General features: G+C 41.5%; 1 protein-coding gene and 3 non-coding genes across 5 annotated transcripts in view; 2 read left to right on the forward strand and 2 right to left on the reverse strand.

Annotated features, from left to right (window-relative positions):
- LOC137615171 (paraneoplastic antigen Ma6E-like) overlaps positions 1-20,000 on the forward strand; it is a 426,083-nt gene that overhangs the window by 235,392 nt on the left and 170,691 nt on the right. The gene's annotated exons all lie outside the window — the stretch shown is intronic.
- Positions 5,311-5,382, reverse strand: TRNAH-GUG (transfer RNA histidin (anticodon GUG)). The gene has a single exon. It is a non-coding gene; the product is annotated as a tRNA-His (tRNA).
- On the forward strand, positions 7,354-7,425 carry TRNAH-GUG (transfer RNA histidin (anticodon GUG)). Its single transcript has one exon. It is a non-coding gene; the product is annotated as a tRNA-His (tRNA).
- On the reverse strand, positions 7,751-7,822 carry TRNAH-GUG (transfer RNA histidin (anticodon GUG)). Its single transcript has one exon. It is a non-coding gene; the product is annotated as a tRNA-His (tRNA).

Genomic DNA, 20,000 nt, shown 5'->3' on the forward strand with positions numbered 1-20,000 from the left:
GAACGCTAGCCCCTTCTAATGAAAGGCCAGGTCGAAACCAACCATGTCACGAGAGCCCATAAAAGATATTGGAACCTGACCACTACCAGCTGTCCGAGGATTTACCTGGCGAGACATCAGTCTCTTACCAGCGAGTTTTACCCAATATCCCGGGCCACCACGTGACACCATTGGTAGTAATTCATTCAAACTACCCCTAATGAGTCAATATGGATTAATATCAACACAACATCGTGTTCAAATAGAAATAAATTTCTACCTCATACCTGGGATCGAACGCTAGCCCCTTCTAATGAAAGGCCAGGTCGAAACCAACCATGTCACGAGAGCCCATAAAAGATATTGGAACCTGACCGCTACCAGCTGTCCGAGGATTTACCTGGCGGGACATCAGTCTCTTACCAGCGAGTTTTACCCAATATCCCGGGCCACCACGTGACACAATTGGTAGTAATTCATTCAAACTACCCCTAATGAGTCAATATGGATTAATATCAACACAACATCGTGTTCAAATAGAAATAAATTTCTACCTCATACCTGGGATCGAACGCTAGCCCCTTCTAATGAAAGGCCAGGTCGAAACCAACCATGTCACGAGAGCCCATAAAAGATATTGGAACCTGACCGCTACCAGCTGTCCGAGGATTTACCTGGCGAGACATCAGTCTCTTACCAGCGAGTTTTACCCAATATCCCGGGCCACCACGTGACACCATTGGTAGTAATTCATTCAAACTACCCCTAATGAGTCAATATGGATTAATATCAACACAACATCGTGTTCAAATAGAAATAAATTTCTACCTCATACCTGGGATCGAACGCTAGCCCCTTCTAATGAAAGGCCAGGTCGAAACCAACCATGTCACGAGAGCCCATAAAAGATATTGGAACCTGACCGCTACCAGCTGTCCGAGGATTTACCTGGCGGGACATCAGTCTCTTACCAGCGAGTTTTACCCAATATCCCGGGCCACCACGTGACACAATTGGTAGTAATTCATTCAAACTACCCCTAATGAGTCAATATGGATTAATATCAACACAACATCGTGTTCAAATAGAAATAAATTTCTACCTCATACCTGGGATCGAACGCTAGCCCCTTCTAATGAAAGGCCAGGTCGAAACCAACCATGTCACGAGAGCCCATAAAAGATATTGGAACCTGACCACTACCAGCTGTGCGAGGATTTACCTGGCGAGACATCAGTCTCTTACCAGCGAGTTTTACCCAATATCCCGGGCCACCACGTGACACCATTGGTAGTAATTCATTCAAACTACCCCTAATGAGTCAATATGGATTAATATCAACACAACATCGTGTTCAAATAGAAATAAATTTCTACCTCATACTTGGGATCGAACGCTAGCCCCTTCTAATGAAAGGCCAGGTCGAAACCAACCATGTCACGAGAGCCCATAAAAGATATTGGAACCTGACCGCTACCAGCTGTCCGAGGATTTACCTGGCGAGACATCAGTCTCTTACCAGCGAGTTTTACCCAATATCCCGGGCCACCACGTGACACAATTGGTAGTAATTCATTCAAACTACCCCTAATGAGTCAATATGGATTAATATCAACACAACATCGTGTTCAAATAGAAATAAATTTCTACCTCATACCTGGGATCGAACGCTAGCCCCTTCTAATGAAAGGCCAGGTCGAAACCAACCATGTCACGAGAGCCCATAAAAGATATTGGAACCTGACCGCTACCAGCTGTCCGAGGATTTACCTGGCGAGACATCAGTCTCTTACCAGCGAGTTTTACCCAATATCCCGGGCCACCACGTGACACAATTGGTAGTAATTCATTCAAACTACCCCTAATGAGTCAATATGGGTAGTTTGAATGAATTACTACCAATTGTGTCACGTGGTGGCCCGGGATATTGGGTAAAACTCGCTGGTAAGAGACTGATGTCTCGCCAGGTAAATCCTCGGACAGCTGGTAGCGGTCAGGTTCCAATATCTTTTATGGGCTCTCGTGACATGGTTGGTTTCGACCTGGCCCCTTCATTAGAAGGGGCTAGCGTTCGATCCGAGGTATGAGGTAGAAATTTATTTCTATTTGAACACGATGTTGTGTTGATATTAATCCATATATATATATATATATATATATATATATATATATATATATATATATATATATATATATATATATATATATATATAAATTGATCAAAGCTCATATAATGTATGCGAGAGTTGTCATATCCTGGTGAGATGAGGTTGCGTGCGTGTGCATATCTAAATATTTAGCCGTCATTTTTAACAGGTTGGGTACACAAAGCTAGGGAGAATATTTAACTTGAAGTAGCTGTGGAGTGAAATGATATAGGAGACTGATAAAGGGCATCAAATGTAGGAATCACAAGAGAGACTATACACAGCCATAAGATACATTTCGTTAGATAGGTGATTATTATCGTTATCGTTGTTGTTGTTGTTGTTGTTGTTAATTGCTAAGCTATAACACTAGTTGGAAAACCAGGATGCTACAAGCCCAGGAGCCTCAACATGGAAAATAGCCCAGTGGGGAAAGGAAAAAAAGAAAATATTTTAAGAACGGTAACAATATTCAAATAAATAATTCGTATATAAACTATAAAAGCTTCCAACAGAACAAAAAAATTTATATAGAGTAGTGTGCCCGTGTTTAGATTCAAGCAAGACAACTCTAACCCAAGATAGTGCTAGAACCTGATACAGAGGCTATGGCATTACCCAAGACTAGAGAACAAAGGTTTGATGATATATATTAAACATTGTTTAATGAGCTGGTGACTAGACTTTTGTGAAGTTGTGGAAGTTTTTTGCACTGTATCTTCTCCCTTAACAGAACAGTAAATAGCTCATAATCACACACTTCTATTTATATAAGTTTGTATGTATGTTTGTATGTCTTCGTGTAAGCTAATTACCTCCTCCATCGAAGTTGGGAGGAGGATATGTTTTTGCCCCGGTTGTCCGTTTGTCTGTTTCTGTTTGTGAACAACTTCCTGGCCCCAATTTTACTCATAGATTAGTGAACCTTTCAGGGATTAATTATTATGTTGAGACATGGAAATGATTCAATTTTGAGGGGCCTTGGTCAAAGATCAAGGTCAAGGTATAGCAAAATGTTGACCGAATTAACCCTAACCTTAATCCCAAGTTCTGCATGGTTGTCACACACACTCCAAATACGTCTACGGTCTAAATTGATTCTGGGAAAGGCAAGCTGGGTTTCTAGAAATGGGCTGCCGTGGTGGAGGTGGTTTTTCACCATTTGGTCGCTATGAAATATTTTGTAAGAAGGGACGTCTACAATTCAAACCTAGATGTGTGTAACCCAATCTATTTAATGTATGTTTTATGCAATTTTTTTGTTGGTTAATGTAAGTTCGATCCTCAGTAATGAAGCAATATAGAGGAACACAAATGCTAGGAAAGAAGGATTATAAAAATCAAATGGTTAGATATTTTCCAAGCTGCTCTTTTTGCGTTTCACATCTACTTCTGGGGTGACAATGTTGCAATATCAGTAACTTGACTTTGTCTGAAAAAAAAAAATCATACGTTTTAGCATTATTTCGTGAATATAATTGTTTTACGTAGAAAAGGTTTCCTCATATCAATATGTCGTAATGAGGGGGGGGGGCGTGTTGTAATTAACAATTGTCGGGCTCATGTTAAGTGATAGTTTATCTAGAATATCTTGGGTTGTTTTTAATAATGGTAATAACAAAGTATCTAAATAATCTATAGATAGACGGATAAGAAAATAATTCACGTTCAAGTTAGAGAAAGTTTAGTTTAAGGAATTGAAAGAAAGATAATTTTCTGCCTCATAAAGATGCCGAAGGTTTATTCTCTTAGCCTTAGGGCATTCTAGCCATCTCGGTTCGATATTTAAACTACCATTTTTAAGGTTATCAACCTAAAAGATTAACTCTCCTTGCCGTGACCAGGATTCGAACCTGGGTTATTGCGGCCACAACTCTATGTACTAACCACTATACGATCACGGATGTAGTAAGATTAACATCTTCGAGAACAATTGTTTTCTTAAAGAAAATGTGAAACTCCTTTGTCAAGCGTGAGTCATCCCAGAGAGGAATCCTCAGCGTTGAGATCTCCAATTATATTGTTCGGAATTTTTTTAGCGGGGTGATGGAAACCCAATTTAGTAGTGACGGTATCGTCTGGGAAAGGCAAGCTGATTTAGAGAAATAAGCTGCCGTGGCGGAGGCCTGCACTCTGTGCTTTTCTAGTTTTACGCCGTTTTTTTTTTTTTTATTTGTTGGCTTTCTCGAATGTTTCGTAAGAAGGGATGTCTACAGTTCAAATCTAAATGTGTGTGACCCAATCTATTTTATGTACATTTTATGTAAATTTTCTGTTGATCAATGCAAACTCGATCCTCAGTAATGAAATATAGAGGAACACAGATGATAGGAAAAAAAATTTATAGAAATCATTATCATCATCATCATAATCACTTACGCTCAAGATCTAGATTTTGCCTACGCCTATTGACGCAAAGGGCCTCGGTTAGATTTCGCCAGTCGTCCCTATCTTGAGCTTTTAAATCAATGATCCTCCAGTCATCATCATCCACTTCACGCTTCATAGTCCTCAGCCATGTATGTCTGTGTCTTCCAACTCTCCCAGTGCCTTAAGTAGACCAGCTAAACATTCATAAAAAGGAAATAAAATAAATATTTTCCAAGATGAGGTTGGGTGACATTATTGTAAGATAAGTTATTTTTTTTCTTTTTTTTCTTTTTTTTTTTTTTGTAAAAACTTTGTAATCATTATTTCGTGAATATAATTGTTTTACTTAATGTGTCCTCTTATCACTATGTTGTATTGAAAAATGTTTTATCTATCAATGGTCGTGACATAAATATATATCTATAAATTACATTTTTTTTATAAAGTCAAATATTTTAATAATGGTAATAATAGTACCAAAAGAATATATAGATAGATCTTTATTCAAGCTAGAGGAAGTTTACAGGTAAGGAAATGGAAGAAAGATAATTTTCTGCATTTTGATATTTTTTATATATATTTCATTTTTTTTTTCTAATGGTAACAACAAAGTACCTAAATAATCTATAGATAGACTGATAAGAAAATAATGTTTATATCAGTGACAGAAAGTTTACAGGTAAGAAACTGAAAGAAAAATAATTATCTTCATTATAAAGATAATGAAGGTTAATTTTTCAGCAAAGGTCATTCATGACATCTTTGTTTTTTATTACAGATTTTTAATGTTATTAATCGAAAAGTTTAGCTCACCTGCCGTGACCAGGATTCGAACCTGGGTTATTGCGGCCACAACGCAATGTACTAACCACTATACGATCACGGCTCCGATGAGACATCTTATAATTGTACAAAAGTGCTTTTTGTTAAAACTAAAACTTCATGGTCAGGCGCCAAAATATACTTTCTCGTCCCGCAACCGATCGCTACCTCCCGAGTCACTCAGTGTTGGCAGCGCTTCCCCAAAGGCATTTGGCCATGAAATCTAAACTCATTTTTTTTAATGAGGCACATTTGCACCGTCTTGCAGCGGTGCTTTTATAGTTTACATATGAAATATTTATTTCAATTTTTGTCACTGTTTTTAAAATATTTTATTTTTCCTTGTTTCCTTTCCTCACTGGGCTATTTTCCCTGTTGGAGCCCTGGGGCTTATAGCATCCTACTTTTCCAACTAGAGTTGTAGCCTAGCAAGTAAAAATAATAATAATAATAATAATAATAATAAATGGGCACCGTTGCGAGTCGCTGCAAATCTACCTCGCTAATAAAGATTGACTATAGTATGTTGGATGCATGTTTTAAATTTACTTACTTTAATTTGAGGGCTGCCTAAAGGAATCGTCGTGTCTAAATATAGCACCAATGATAATTAGAAATTACGATTAAAAATTGGCAATAATCTAAAGATGGAAATAAGAATAAACAGAGACAAGGTACAGGACAATGCCCTAGGGACTGTCCAAGACACTTATTTTAAAATGGCCAACCTCCAATTACGAATAAGGACATGTCTGAGGCCTTTGTCCTGCATTGGAATAGAAACGGATGCCTATGTTGTTGTTGTTGTTGTACGCCATATATTATACTTCCCTTTTAGGTTAGGTTTTCCATATTTGATTCTGCATTTTTGTAAGGTCGCTGTATTCAATATTTTGTATACCCTGTACCTTTTTGTAAGTAAAATATCTGCTGAGTCATTAGCAGCCATTGCCTGTTTCCCATTGCCCTGGACAGTCCACAAGGCATTGTCCTGTACCTTGACTGTTTCTTCTTATTTCCATCTATAAATTATTGCGAATTTTTAATTATAATTTCTAATGATCATTACTGCTGCATTTAGACAATGCGATTCCCTTAGGCAGCCTTCGTGTATAGGTCCCTCAAACTTAAAACATATAAAAAGTTGTAGAATATTGAAAGTGTAATTAGAAAAAAAAAACCCATTTAAGTGTGTGTGCTACCAAGTAGCCCTTAAAGTAAGTAAATTCAGGTTCAGGTTCTTGGGTGAAGCATAGCCTTTACAACGGCGCCTCCGTTTATCTTCTTGTACTGTTTCTCTTTTCTTCCACATCAGGTTTAATACTTCTTTTTTCTTTTCTATATTTGTTTCATTAAATAAAAGTAATCCTATCTTCCTTAAGTCTATCTCGTATGGTTGTTGTAGCTCAATTACTTCATTCCTTTCTTTTCTATATTCCTATATTTCTATATTTTCTATATTTCTAGGTTTGAAACATATATCCAACATACTAGATTTCATCGCCAAATGCCTTTTGGGAGGCGCTGCCAACATTGAGCGACTCTGGAGGTGGGGATCGGTTGCAGGACGTTTTGCAGAGTTGCCAGGATTTGTAAATGAGAAAAAGGCCAACTTCTAATTGACTGCATCTTTGAAAAGGCCAACCCATTAGTACAAAAAGGCCAAAATATATAGTATTTAAGGTCTATTTTCAAATTATAAAAGGGCAACCAATTAAAAAAGACTAAATTTGAGGTTTTTGGCCTGAAAAAGGACAAACTGACAACCCTGGCAAAAGGCCAACATCTAATTGACCGCAGCTTTGAAAAGGCCAACCCATTAGTAGAAAAAAGGCCAAATATATAGTATTTAAGGTCTGTCTATATTCATATTACAAAAGGGCAACCAATTGAAAAAAAGACCAAATTTGAGGATTTTTGGCCTGAAAAAAAGGACAACTGACAACTCTTGGAGAAAGTACATTTTGGCGCCTGACTATGAAGTTTTAATGTTATCAAAAAGCACTTTTGTACATTAAATTGATATCTTATCGGAGCCGTGATCGTATAGTGGTTAGTACATTGCGTTGTGGCCGCAATAACCCAGGTTCGAATCCTGGTCACGGCAGGTGAGCTGAACTTTTAGATTAATAACATTAAAAATCTGTATTAAAAAAACAGATGTCAAGAATGACTTTGTAAACATAAAAAGACTGAAAAAGGAACCTTCATTGTCTTTAAAAAAGAAAATTATCTATATATAAACTGATAAGAAAATAGTTTGTCAAATTCCGGATAGTTTACAGCTGAGAAATTGAAAGAAAAATAATTGTCTTCATTTTAAAGATAACAAAGGTTAATTTTTCAGTCTTTTTATGTTTACAAAGGTCATTCTTGACATCTGTTTTTTATTACAGATTTTTAATATTATTAATCTAAAAGTTCAGCTCACCTGCCGTGACCAGGATTCGAACCTGGGTTATTGCGGCCACAACGCAATGTACTAACCACTATACGATCACGGCTTCGATGTAGTATCATTGAGACGTACAAAAGTCCTTTTTAATAACACTAAAACTTCATGGTCAGGCGCCAAAATATACTTTTCCTCCCGTCCCGCGACCTCATGAGTCTCCATGTTGGCAGCTACTCTCAATTATTATTATTATTATTATTATTATTATTATTATTATTATTATTATTATTATTATTAGCCATGCTACAACCATAGTTGGAAAAGTAAGATGCCATAAGCCCAAGGGCTTCAATAGGGAAAAATAGCCCAGTGAGGAAAGGAAATAAGGAAATAAATAAATGAAAACAAGTTAACAATAAATCATTCTAAAACAGTTTTGGAATTGTGCAATGAAATCTAGTATGTTGGATGTATGTTTCAGATTTACTTAGTTAACTTTAAGTTCTAGTTATATGGTTTGTTTTAAGAGGTTCATTTGGGAGCAGGTAGTAGGTTGGCCAAGGCACTATCCACCCGTTGAGATACTACCGTTAGAGAGTTATGGGATCTTTTGACGGGCCAGGCAGTACTAAATGGGGTCCTTCTCTCTGCTTACGGCTCATTTTCCATTTGCCTAAACACACAGCGAATAGTCTGGCCTATTCTTTACTTATTCTTCTCTCTCCTCATACACCCGACAACACTGAGATTACCAAACAATTCTTTTTCACTCAAAGGGTTAACTACTGCACTGAAATTGTTCAGCGGCCACCTTCCTCTTGGTAAGGGTAGAAGACTCTTTAGTTATGTTAAGCAACTCTACTAGGAAAAGGACACTCCAAAATCAAACCATTCTTCACTAGCCTTTGGTAGTGCCATAACCTCTGTACCATGGTGTTCTACTGTCTTGAGTTAAGAGTTCTCTTGTTTGAGGGTGCACTCGGGCACACTATTCTATCTTATTTCTCTTCCTCTTCTTTTGTTGAAGTTTTTATAGTTTATACAGGAGATATTTATTTTAATGTTGTTACTTTTCTTAAAATATTTTATTTTCCCTTGTTTCCTTTCCTCACTGGGCTGTTTTCCCTGTTGGACTCCTTGGGCTTATAGCATCCTGCTTTTCCAACTAGGGTTGTAGTATGTCTGCGAGTAAACGGCATCCCAGATTTTATATTTTTTGTATGGTAGATATTTCACATTCAATGCTGCAGTTTAGTTGGGGATACCTCAAGGTGGGGGAAAGCTTTTGTCAATACTAGTCAAGGCCAAGGGCTTCTATACCATGTTGGTTTGCTATAAGGGATCAGATTAAAATCTCCCAGCTATTTTCCCTGTTGGGGCCCTTGGGCTTATAGCATCCTGCATTTCTAAGTAGGGTTGTAGCTTAGCAAAAAATAGTAATAATGATAATAATGATAATGATAATGTTAATCACTGCAATGGTCAGTGTGGTGATGAAAAATGGCCATCCCTCAGACATGAATAAGAACATGTTTGAGGCCTTTGTCCTGCAGTGAACTAGGAACAGATGCATTTGTTGTTGTTGTTGCTGTTGTACCCCATATATTATACTACCCTTTTTGGTTAAATTTTCCATATTTGATTCCTCATTTTTGTAGGGTGGGTGTATCCAAGATTTTATACTACCCTGGTACCCTTTTGTAGGGTATGAATACCTAAAGAAATTCTAATGCTACTCTCTTGTGTGTACGCATTTTAAGGTTAGTTTACGCAGTCGAACGGTTCGTTGGACGTGGTTCGACAGACAAGTGTTTGAAGGGGTGTTCGAACGTGTCAATGGGGTATTTGGTTGTCGAACACGTTCGTCGAACGGTTTGAGGAAAGCATGTTCTCGCTTGGCTTTTGTGGGCGGAGCTTCATTGTCCACAAACCTTATGCATTTGTGTCTCCCTCCACTTCTTCGAACAGTTTGACAAGCAGGTTCGACAACTGGGTTCGACGACCGGGTTCGACAAACTGTTCGACCGTGTAAACCCTGCTTTAGATATGATGCCACACTAGAAATGGAATAGTTTTCTGTTTTAATGCTGCATTTATTTTGGCATAAATGTTCTTTATATTTGATGAAGAAATCTTATCGAATGGGTATATATTTTAGATCGGACACGTCCTTCTTAGATTATTTAGGTTTTAACTATATCTTATTGGAGTTAATATGACATTTTAATTTAAGAATAAATATAGGAACTAATGGGTATTAAAAATCCACACTTATATACGTTGTATATTTAAAAAAACACCCGAACTTTCGCTCTTTTTACAAAGTGCCTCTTCAGCTGAAAAGGCTTTGACGGGCCAAGAGTAGGTTGTGACTCAAACGCGAGATGAAAGCAACCGAGTAGTTTATTATAGACACATTGAGTATATATACGCACAAGGTCCTGGCAAGAAGGTCACAAAATACAACATGCTATTTCTTGTCCAACCGGCAACCAGTTCTGTTAACAGTTAACAATGAGAAATAGGCAGACCGGTTCATGCAAGTTGCTGTCGGTGCGAGGGGAGAGCGAAGATTCAAAGAATAATATATACAACAAAGAGTAATGTCGTTACTATGTACGATCGCGTGACACACGGGTGGTATAAGGCACTCAGTATAAAGTGCGAGAGCTTTTGCATTTTTTAAATATATACAACGTATGTAAGTGGGTTTTAAATATCCAAGATTGTTAGACACAGCATGGTATTTTGTTCAAGTTATAGGAATAAATTATATGGCTTATAGCCAAGCATTGTTTTGCTCAATAAGACGGATTAGTAGGTCAGCTCTCACATAAGTTTTAGAAATAATTCCTATTGTTTGAATAGGAAATCTATTAATTATGGCAATAAATAACTTTTAATTGGGCTCCAAAACTTTTAACTGGGCTCCACAAGGCACTAGAAGAGTTGGAACACCCAGGCCTACATGACTGAGAACTATGAAGCTTGAAGTTGGAGATAATGATGTGGAGAAGTATTGAATTAAAAGCTCAAGATAGAGACGACTAGTGAAATCTACCCGAGGCCCTTTGCGTCAATAGGCGTAGGAGGAGGAGATGATAATGATGATGATGATGATTTTTATAAAACTTTTTTCCTGGCAATTGTGTTTCTCTACATTGCTTCATTACTGAGGATGGAATTTGCATTAACAGAAAATGTACATAAAATGTACATAAGATAGATTGGGTCATACACTTCTAGATTTGAACTGTAGACGTCCCTTCTTACGAAATATTCGAGAAAGTGAAGAAATGAAGAAAAACGGTGTGAAACTTGAAAAAAAACACAGAGTGCAGGCCTCTGCCACGGCAGATTATTTCTCTAAATCAGCTTGCCTTTTTCCAGACTATACTGTCACTACTAAATTGGGTTTCCATCACCCCACTGGCGCTTGACAATGGAGTTAAACATTTTCTTTATAAAAATGATTCTCGAAATTGGTTATGTTACCTCAGCCGTGATCGTATAGTGGTTAGTACATTGCGTTGTGGCCGCAATAACCCAGGTACGAATCCTGGTCACGGCCCGTGAGGTAATTCTTTTATTGATAAATTGACGCAAAGGGCCTCTGTTAGATTTCGCCAGTCGACTATCTTGCGCTTTTAAATCAATAATTCTCCATTCATCATCTCCCACTTTACGTTTCATAGTCCTTAGACATGTAGGCCTGGGTATTCTAATTCTTCGAGTGTGTTGGTGGCCATGATCGTATAGTGGTTAGTACATTGTGTTGTGGCCGCATTAACCTAGGTTCGAATCCCGGTCATCACGGCAGGTAAGTTGAAAAGTGGCTAAGAAAATGAACCTTCTTTATATTGCAGAAAATTATTTTTCTTTCAATGTATGTGTTCTTGTCAGTCTATTTATAAATTATTGAAGTACTTTGTTATTACCATTATTAAAAACGAAGATTTTATAAAGAAAAAAAAATATTAACACATCTCGACATATATTTGACATATATTTGTCCAGGCCATTGATAAGAGAACACAGTATGTAAACTAATTATATTCATGAAATAATGGCAATAGTCTTTATAAAAAAATAATAGATTTTTATTTGATTTTTACAAAGTTTAGCTGGGCTCCATAAGGTACTAGAAGAGTTGGAAGCCCCAGGCCTACATGGCTGAGGAGTATGACGCCTGAAGTAGATGATGAATGGAGGATTATTTATTTAAAAGCTCAAGACTGGCGAAATCTTACCTAAGGCCCTTTGCGTCAATAGGAGGAGGAGGAGATGATGATGATGATGATGATGATTTTTATAAACCTTCTTTCCAAGCATTGCTTGATTACTGATTACTATTATTATTATTACTAGCCAAGCTACAACCCTAGTTGAAAAAGCAAGATGCTATAAGCCCAAGGGCTACAAAAGGGAAAAATAGCCCAGTGAGGAAAGGAAATAAGGAAATAAATAAATGATGAGAACAAATTAACAATAAATAATTCTAAAAACAGTAACAACGTCAAAACAGATATTTCATATATAAACTATAAAAAAACTCATGTCAGTCTGTTCAACATAATAACATTTGCTGTATACTTAGTACTTTTGAAGTTCTACTAATTCAACTACCCGATTAGAATCTAATTGGAAGAAAAATAATTTTCTACGTTATAAAAATACCGAAGGTTTATTTTTTTTTAGCTTTGTGTTTACAAATCTCATCATTGACATTGCAGTTCGTTTTTTAAATGACCATATTTAAAGTTATTAACCTAAACGTTTACCTCACCTGCCGTGACCAGGATTCGAACTTGGGTTATTGCGGCCACATGCTATGTACTTACCACTATACGATCACGGCTTTGATGAGATAAACATCTATGAGAACAATCTTTGTCTTAAAGAAAATGTGAAAAACTCCTCTGTCAAGCGTGAGTCATAGGGTTGCTGGGTTGGCCTTTTTTTCAGCCCCCCAAAAACGTCAAATTTAGCCATTTTCAAATTGGTTGGCCTTTAGTAATATCATGAAAAAAAAGCTGGGCCTTGAATAGTGTATTTTTGGCCTTTTTCTGCTATTGGGTTGGCCTTTTAAGGCTGCGGTTGATTTGAAGTTGGCCTTTTTCTCATTTAGAAAACATGGCAACTCTGGTGAGTCATCCCAGAGAGGAATCCAGGTCTTGGTCAATTTGACACTGTGGCCTGTTCCTTAGCGTTGAGCAGGGTTTAAACTTTTAAGGAAATTACCTGAGTTTGAGGTAATTTTCATAGTTTCAAGGTAATTTTAATGTAATTCTGGGTTATATATGTTTTTTTGGGCTCAAGCCATGTCGTACTGATGGAAGTTCCTATAGGGTAGCTTCCTAGGGTATATTACAACTACGGCGATATTCCCAGAGAATTTACCTTAAGGTACCAGAATTCTAACTCCTGGAGCGAGTATCCCTCGTGAAAGGGATATCGCGACATATCAGAGGACGTATTCTAGACACGTCACATGGCAATCTACATCCTGGACAGAGATTTCGTCTCGTAGGAGGTGATTGACGAGATACGAATTCGGGAAAGAAAAAGGGGGAGCCGCTCCCAAGGCTTCCCTATCCCCCGATTCGTATGCGTGCCTGGCGCCAATCCTGGCGCCATCTGTATTCCTTTTTGCGTAGCTTAACAACTCGGTGTTTTTTCCTGTTTTTCTCGCAAATCTTGGATTTATTCGGCTTTTCATGGCTTCTCCGTCTTCGTTGGCCTCTGATAAGTTGAGTATAGTGTCTGTTATGTATAAATGTAGGCTCTTGGTAAAATTTTGAGTGATTAATAGGATTAATCTTTGATACAAGAGCCGTAGCCTACCAGAGGTGTCCTGGACACTGTCGCTCGCTAGGTATAAATTAGTTAGTCAGAGCGACATTCCTGGTTGTTTTGCTTTAATAAATTTTAGCTATTTAGCTTTACATAGGATTTCCTTTCGTGCTTAGTATTATTTGGCGAAGTATTCGCCATTCTGGCCTACGCTAGGCCATGTAGCCTAGTCGTTTGGTCGTAGTACTTCATGCATGATTTTGGTTTTTCCGAGTGTAATTAAAATTTTATTGAAGCTTTAGGCTATATTTTATACATTTTAGACTGTGTGGAATATTTCCAAGATTGTATACGTGTGAGTTTCGGTGAATTAGGTAATCGATTCTCTTGGTGCCTAGGCTATTGCTTATGGAGCCTTAGTATACTTTATCATACTCCCCGGTTGCTTTCTTTTCTTCGGAGAAGGTATGCAATCCCTTTCCCTCTGTTTAAGCCTTGGGCTTATCCCTAAGTGGTTTTTTCCGAATTTATTTTCGATAAAACTATACTAGGGTGTTACTGTACCTTCCTGTTCCTGTAGTTATGGTTCAAGAGGGACAGAACAACAGAGTTTTTAGTCTGAGTCTGTGTTGTCTGGCTTGGGGCAGAGTCCCCCTCGCTGACCTAACACATACAAAGGGAGCTTAGCTCCCTTAGGTCACTACCGAAGGTTTCTTTAGTTATGATTCCTTCTTTTGTGATCTACCAGACTAGTCCTGTTGCTGTTCTCGGGGGAGGATAAGTTCTTCCCTTGGGAGTAGCAACGCCTTCCTGGCTTTGGTGCTCTGGAAGCTGGCAAGTATTGCTGGCCTTTCCCCTTAGATCTCCCTTAGGCTAAGATAAGTTTCTTGGCTGCGGGTGATCTGTCACTAAAGCAAGGTTGGCAGGACCCTCTTGTCCCTTCCCCCTCTATCTCCGTAATGGCCTAGCCATTACTGTACTGTACCTTGCCGGCCGGCAGAGCTGGCCGGCAGGGGTCTTACTGTACTGTACGTCGTTCTACTTCTGGACCTAGTATAGGTTGGGATGTGGAATTGACTCAGCCCATTGCCGGCCGGCAGAGCTGCTGGCCGGCAAGGGTCTTATGTTTTCGAGTGCTGCCCGGACCTCTCTTGGTCCCTCATCCATGCCTGCCGGCAGAGCCGGACGGCATTGGTCAAGGAAGCCTGAATTAGTTTCTCCCCTTCCTTATATGCACTCTTTCGGTTGCCGGGCTTGGGGGTTGTGTACACTCTTATCCCGGCATCCATTCTATTTTCTTCTAGTGCTGTACCTGTCCCGGCTGCCGGCCTACGAGGCCGGCAGCCGGGCAGGTGTAGTCTTCTGGTTCTTTTGCTGCCGGCTGGCATCGGTCTTGTACCTTTGCCGGCCGGCTTATGTCAGTCCTTGTCTGCCGGTCACCAAGAGTGTGGCCGGCAGCTGGGTACTACCTTGTGTAGTTGCTGGCCGGCAGCCATTGCCGGCCAACACTGGCTGTTACCGGCCGGCAGTTGCTGCCGACCGGCACAGGCATTTGAACCAGAGTGCTGCCGCCCTATAGCTGTTAAGTAGTATACTTTAAAGCTAGTTGTGGTGTGTGCCGGCCGGCAAAGGCAGGCCGGCACACATCCCCCTATACTGTACTAGTATTCTTCTGTATAGCATATACAGTAAGAAGAAAACTATAGTAAAGGTTTAGGTACAGCACTGTATCTTCTAACACTATTGTGTTTTCTTGCACAGCCCTTTGCTGTTGCCCTCAGATAGGAAGCTGAGTTCTTCCCTGTCTATTATCCAGGATTTTAAAATCATTGCTTAGGTGTGAGCTCCACCTGTTTCCTCTGGAAACCTTGCATTGGTTACTCTAGAAGAGATAAACCATTTTGATTTTATTATCTGGAAGGCTGCAACAATGGGTTGTGAGGGAAACACAAGTGTGTGTCTTTCCTTTATGAATTGTTATGCTATACTATGCATATCCAGTGATACATAGTTCACTTGATACTCATGGAAATTTCTTCTCTTTACAGGAGGACCCTCCGAAGTGCGGAAATGTTTTCTGCAATGTCCGCAGCAAGAACCTCTGCGGACATGAGTGTTGTAGGAGACACGCAGCATGCGCTGTCTCCAAGGATGATCTCCAGTATTGGGACCCTCAGGTATGTACTGTATGCACTAACCTGATTACAGAGGCTTTTGATTCCCCTAGAACGGCGGAATCAAGGTATATAGCAAGGGAAAAGCTTCGTACTTGGGTAAGGGGCTTCAAGAAGAACACCTCTGGCCCTTATCTTCCAAGTGAGAAGATGAGGGCGTATCTTTTTCCCCAGGCATCAGCTGATGCAGTGATTCCCCAGCCTCAAGAGGAGATCCCTCAAGATCAAGTCCAGGTGGACGTGAAAGTCGCAGTCGCGATGCAAGACATCCAGTTGGATGACAGGATGTCTGACCTGGACGAACGTTTGGAAGAAGACCTCCTGGCAGAAGGTCAGGATCAAGTTCAAACCCCGGATGTCGTAGAGGATGAGGTCGACGAGGTGTCGGCTACTCCGGTTCAGATGCCGGAGCCTATCCCCTCAACATCGGCTGGTCTCCCAGTAGAACTGGGACAGGCCCTCTCTTCGATTGTTGGAATGATCCAACAAATGCAGAAGGAGAATCAGGAGAAGGCGGCTGCAATGGAACTGCGTATGCAGTCCCTGGCAGAATCACATGGGCCCCGGAAAAGGCTCAATGTGAAAGACCTTCCCATATGCTCAGATGCTAACCCATGGAGGTATGCTGAGCACATGCCGATGACGACTGGAAAGATCGTCATCTCGGATAAGCTGGGTTCAGTTCCCCTTGAGGAGGTAGAATTCTGGCCCAGCAAGGCATCATATCCGGACTGCTATGTCCGGCTGAGAAAAGAACCAGCTTCAAGGGAGGAGACAGAGCCGAAGGAGGTCATTATTATGGACCACGCTAAGGCTCAAGCCCTACTTTCATCCTCGATGAAAGAGAGGGGCTTCTCTAACTCGAAGGTAGCGGCATTGAGCAAGAAGCTCCCTTCTTTTGTGTCCTCTCCTGATAGAGCCTTCCCCTTTTTACAGAAAGGGTTTGCGGCTGTCCTAAAGGCAGTCGAGGCCGGCAAGCCTTGCCACTCCCTGGAGGAGTGTAAACCCTTGTCGCTGGCCCTGCCTATGGACCACAAAGACTGGAAGGATGTCCATCTGACATTCTCAGTGGGAAAGTTGGAGGCTGATATTGCCGGACGGCAATTCGGCGAGGACCTCCCCAAGCTGTCCGACTCTCTTTTACGAAGGGAGTTCGAGACAAAAGAAAGACTGGCTGCCTCAATGTCTCATCAGACTACTCTTGAGACGATGGCAAGTGACCCCAAGGTCAATGAAATGTTCATGGTAGTGGCTAAGTCTCACCTAGCCACAGTGACGAAGGACCTTTATGGCTTCGTCAAGGCAAGGAGAGCTTGCAGGGAGTTCGTGTTCACCGGGGCTTCGGTGAGACACGAGCCAAGGAAGTTAATCTCCTCCAACATTTGGGGAAAAGACCTTTTCCCTACCGATGTGGTCAAAGAGGTTGTTGATAAGGCCGCCGTGGAGAATAGAAACCTTCTCCAGAAGTGGGGCCTGGCTATCAAAAGAAAATCTTCCCCGGATGAGGGTCCTCAACCAAAGAGGAAGAATATGAGGACTAGGCTACCGTCTCGGCCAGCCAAGCCTTATAGACAGCAACAGCAACTGCAATTGCCATTGCCTCCAGTGCCCCAGATGGTGGCACAAACCCCGACTACTTTTCAGTGGGTACCCCAGGCTGTGCCAGGTCAGTCAACCACATTCACCCCAACGTTCGAAGGACAGTCTTCTTCCTTTCGTGCAAAACCTAGAGGAGTAGCCAGAGGCTCGTCTAGGCGCCCCTCAAGGAGAAGGGGATTCAGAGGTGGTCGTGGTCAGGGAGGCGGTCGTGGTCAGGGAGGCAAGACCTCAGGACGGCAGTCCAAGTGAAATGATACCGGTAGGAGGGAGACTGATGAAATTTTGGGATCGCTGGACCTTCGATCCCTGGGCCCAAAGCCTACTCAAGAATGGACTGGGCTGGAGCTGGTACAGCACTCCACCCCCGTGCCTTCGGTTTTTCCAACACTCCACCCCCGTTTTGGAGGAGTACGTTCAAGAACTGTTGGAGAAAAAGGCGATCCGAAAGGTGAAGTCCATCAAATTCCAAGGGAGGCTGTTTTGTGTTCCCAAGAAAGACTCGGAAAAACTCAGTGTCATTCTGGACTTGTCGCCACTCAACAAGTTCATAGTGAATTGCAAATTCAAGATGCTAACACTGCAACACATAAGGACCTTACTGCCCAAGAGGGCATACTCAGTCTCTATAGACTTGTCAGACGCCTATTGGCACATTCCAATCAGCCGTCGACTCTCCCCCTACCTAGGGTTCAGGCTACAACGGAGACTGTACGCCTTCAGAGCCATGCCATTCGGGCTAAACATAGCCCCAAGGATTTTCACGAAGCTTGCGAGCGCAGCTCTCAAACAATTACGCCTAAAGGGAATTCAGGTAGTAGCCTACCTGGACGACTGGCTGGTGTGGGCAGCATCCGAGACCGAATGCTTGCAAGCTTCCAGTCAGGTGATCCAGTTCCTAGAGTACCTAGGCTTCAAGATCAACAGAAAAAAGTCTCGACTTTCTCCATCCCAAAAGTTCCAGTGGCTGGGAATCCACTGGGACCTTTTGTCACACAGTTTCTCCATCCTGACGAAGAAAAGGAAGGAGATAGCGGGCTCTGTCAAGAGACTCCTAGATTCCGAAAGGATATCAAGACGCGAACAGGAGAGGGTACTAGGCTCTCTCCAGTTTGCTTCAGTGACAGACCCAGTGCTAAGAGTACAGCTAAAGGATGCAACCGGAGTTTGGAGAAGGTATGCATCAAACGCGCGAAGAGACCTGAGAAGACCAGTGCCGCCTCGGCTACGTACTCTTCTCAGACCTTGGTCCCAAGCCAGACATCTAAAGAAGTCGGTTCTTCTTCAGCCACCTCCCCCGTCGATGACGATTCACTCAGACGCCTCAAAGGAGGGATGGGGAGGTCACTCTCATCGGAAAAAAGTCCAGGGGACTTGGTCCAAGCTATTCAGGACCTTTCATATAAACTTTCTAGAAGCTATGGCAGTGCTCCTTACCTTAAAGAAAGTCTCCTCGCGTCACTCGATCCACATAAGATTGGTGATGGACAGCGAGGTGGTTGTGAGATGCTTGAATCGACAAGGGTCGAGGTCACCACCTCTCAACCAAGTGATGTTAGCCATTTTCCAATTGGCGGAAAAGAAGAAGTGGTACCTGTCGGCAGTTCACCTTCAAGGAGTCCGCAATGTGACAGCGGACGCTCTATCCAGGTTCACACCGATAGAGTCGGAATTTGTCCTTAGACGCAGGATCATTCTCCTTCATTCTGAATCAAGTCCCAGAACTGCAGATAGACCTCTTTGCGACGAAAGACAACAAGAAGTTGCCCCTGTACGTGTCCCCGTACGAGGACCCCTTAGCGGAAGCAGTGGACGCAATGTCCCTCGACTGGAACAGATGGTCCAGGATTAATCTGTTCCCTCCTCACAACCTTCTGTTGAGGGTCCTCAACAAACTGAGATCCTTCAAGGGGGTAGCGGCAATAGTGGCCCACAAGTGGCCGAACAGTATGTGGTTCCCCTTAGCGTTGGAACTACAGATGAAGTTCGTGCCGCTACCACATCCAGTTCTGACCCAGCGAGTCCAGAAGTCGACTGTCTGCGCTTCATTACAGAAAACCCGGACCCTGCAGCTCATGATTTTCTCGCCCTTGCGGTGAGAAAGCGTTTCGGGATTTCGAAAGCCAGCATAGACTTCCTAGAGGAATATAAGTGCAAATCGACTAGAAGGCAATATGAGTCATCTTGGAGAAAATGGGTGGCCTTTGTAAAGGCAAAGAATCCGCAGGAGATCTCAACAGACTTCTGCTTATCTTTCTTCATCCACCTCCATGGCCAAGGGTTGGCAACTAACACGATTTCAGTGTGTAAATCTGCTTTGATGAGACCCATTTTATTTGCCTTCCAGATCGACCTAGGTAACGAGATCTTTAATAAAGTTCCGAAAGCCTGCGCTAGGCTCAGACCTTCAGCACCTCCAAAGCCCATCTCATGGTCTTTAGACAAAGTTCTTCATTTCGCCTCCCTGTTGAGCAATGAAGAATGTGCGTTAAAGGATTTGACGCACAAAGTTATTTTCCTATTTGCACTCGCGTCCGGGGCCAGGGTTAGCGAGATCGTAGCCCTCTCGAGAGAGGCAGGTCGTGTTCAGTTCCTGGATGGGGGGGATCTGAACCTGTTTCCGGATCCTACGTTTCTCGCCAAGAATGAGTTACCCACCAACAGGTGGGGTCCCTGGAGAATCTGCCCTCTGAAAGAAGATGCATCTCTATGTCCAGTAGAATG

The sequence above is a fragment of the Palaemon carinicauda genome, chromosome 21, assembly GCF_036898095.1.
Source record: "Palaemon carinicauda isolate YSFRI2023 chromosome 21, ASM3689809v2, whole genome shotgun sequence".
Lineage (NCBI taxonomy): Eukaryota > Metazoa > Arthropoda > Malacostraca > Decapoda > Palaemonidae > Palaemon > Palaemon carinicauda.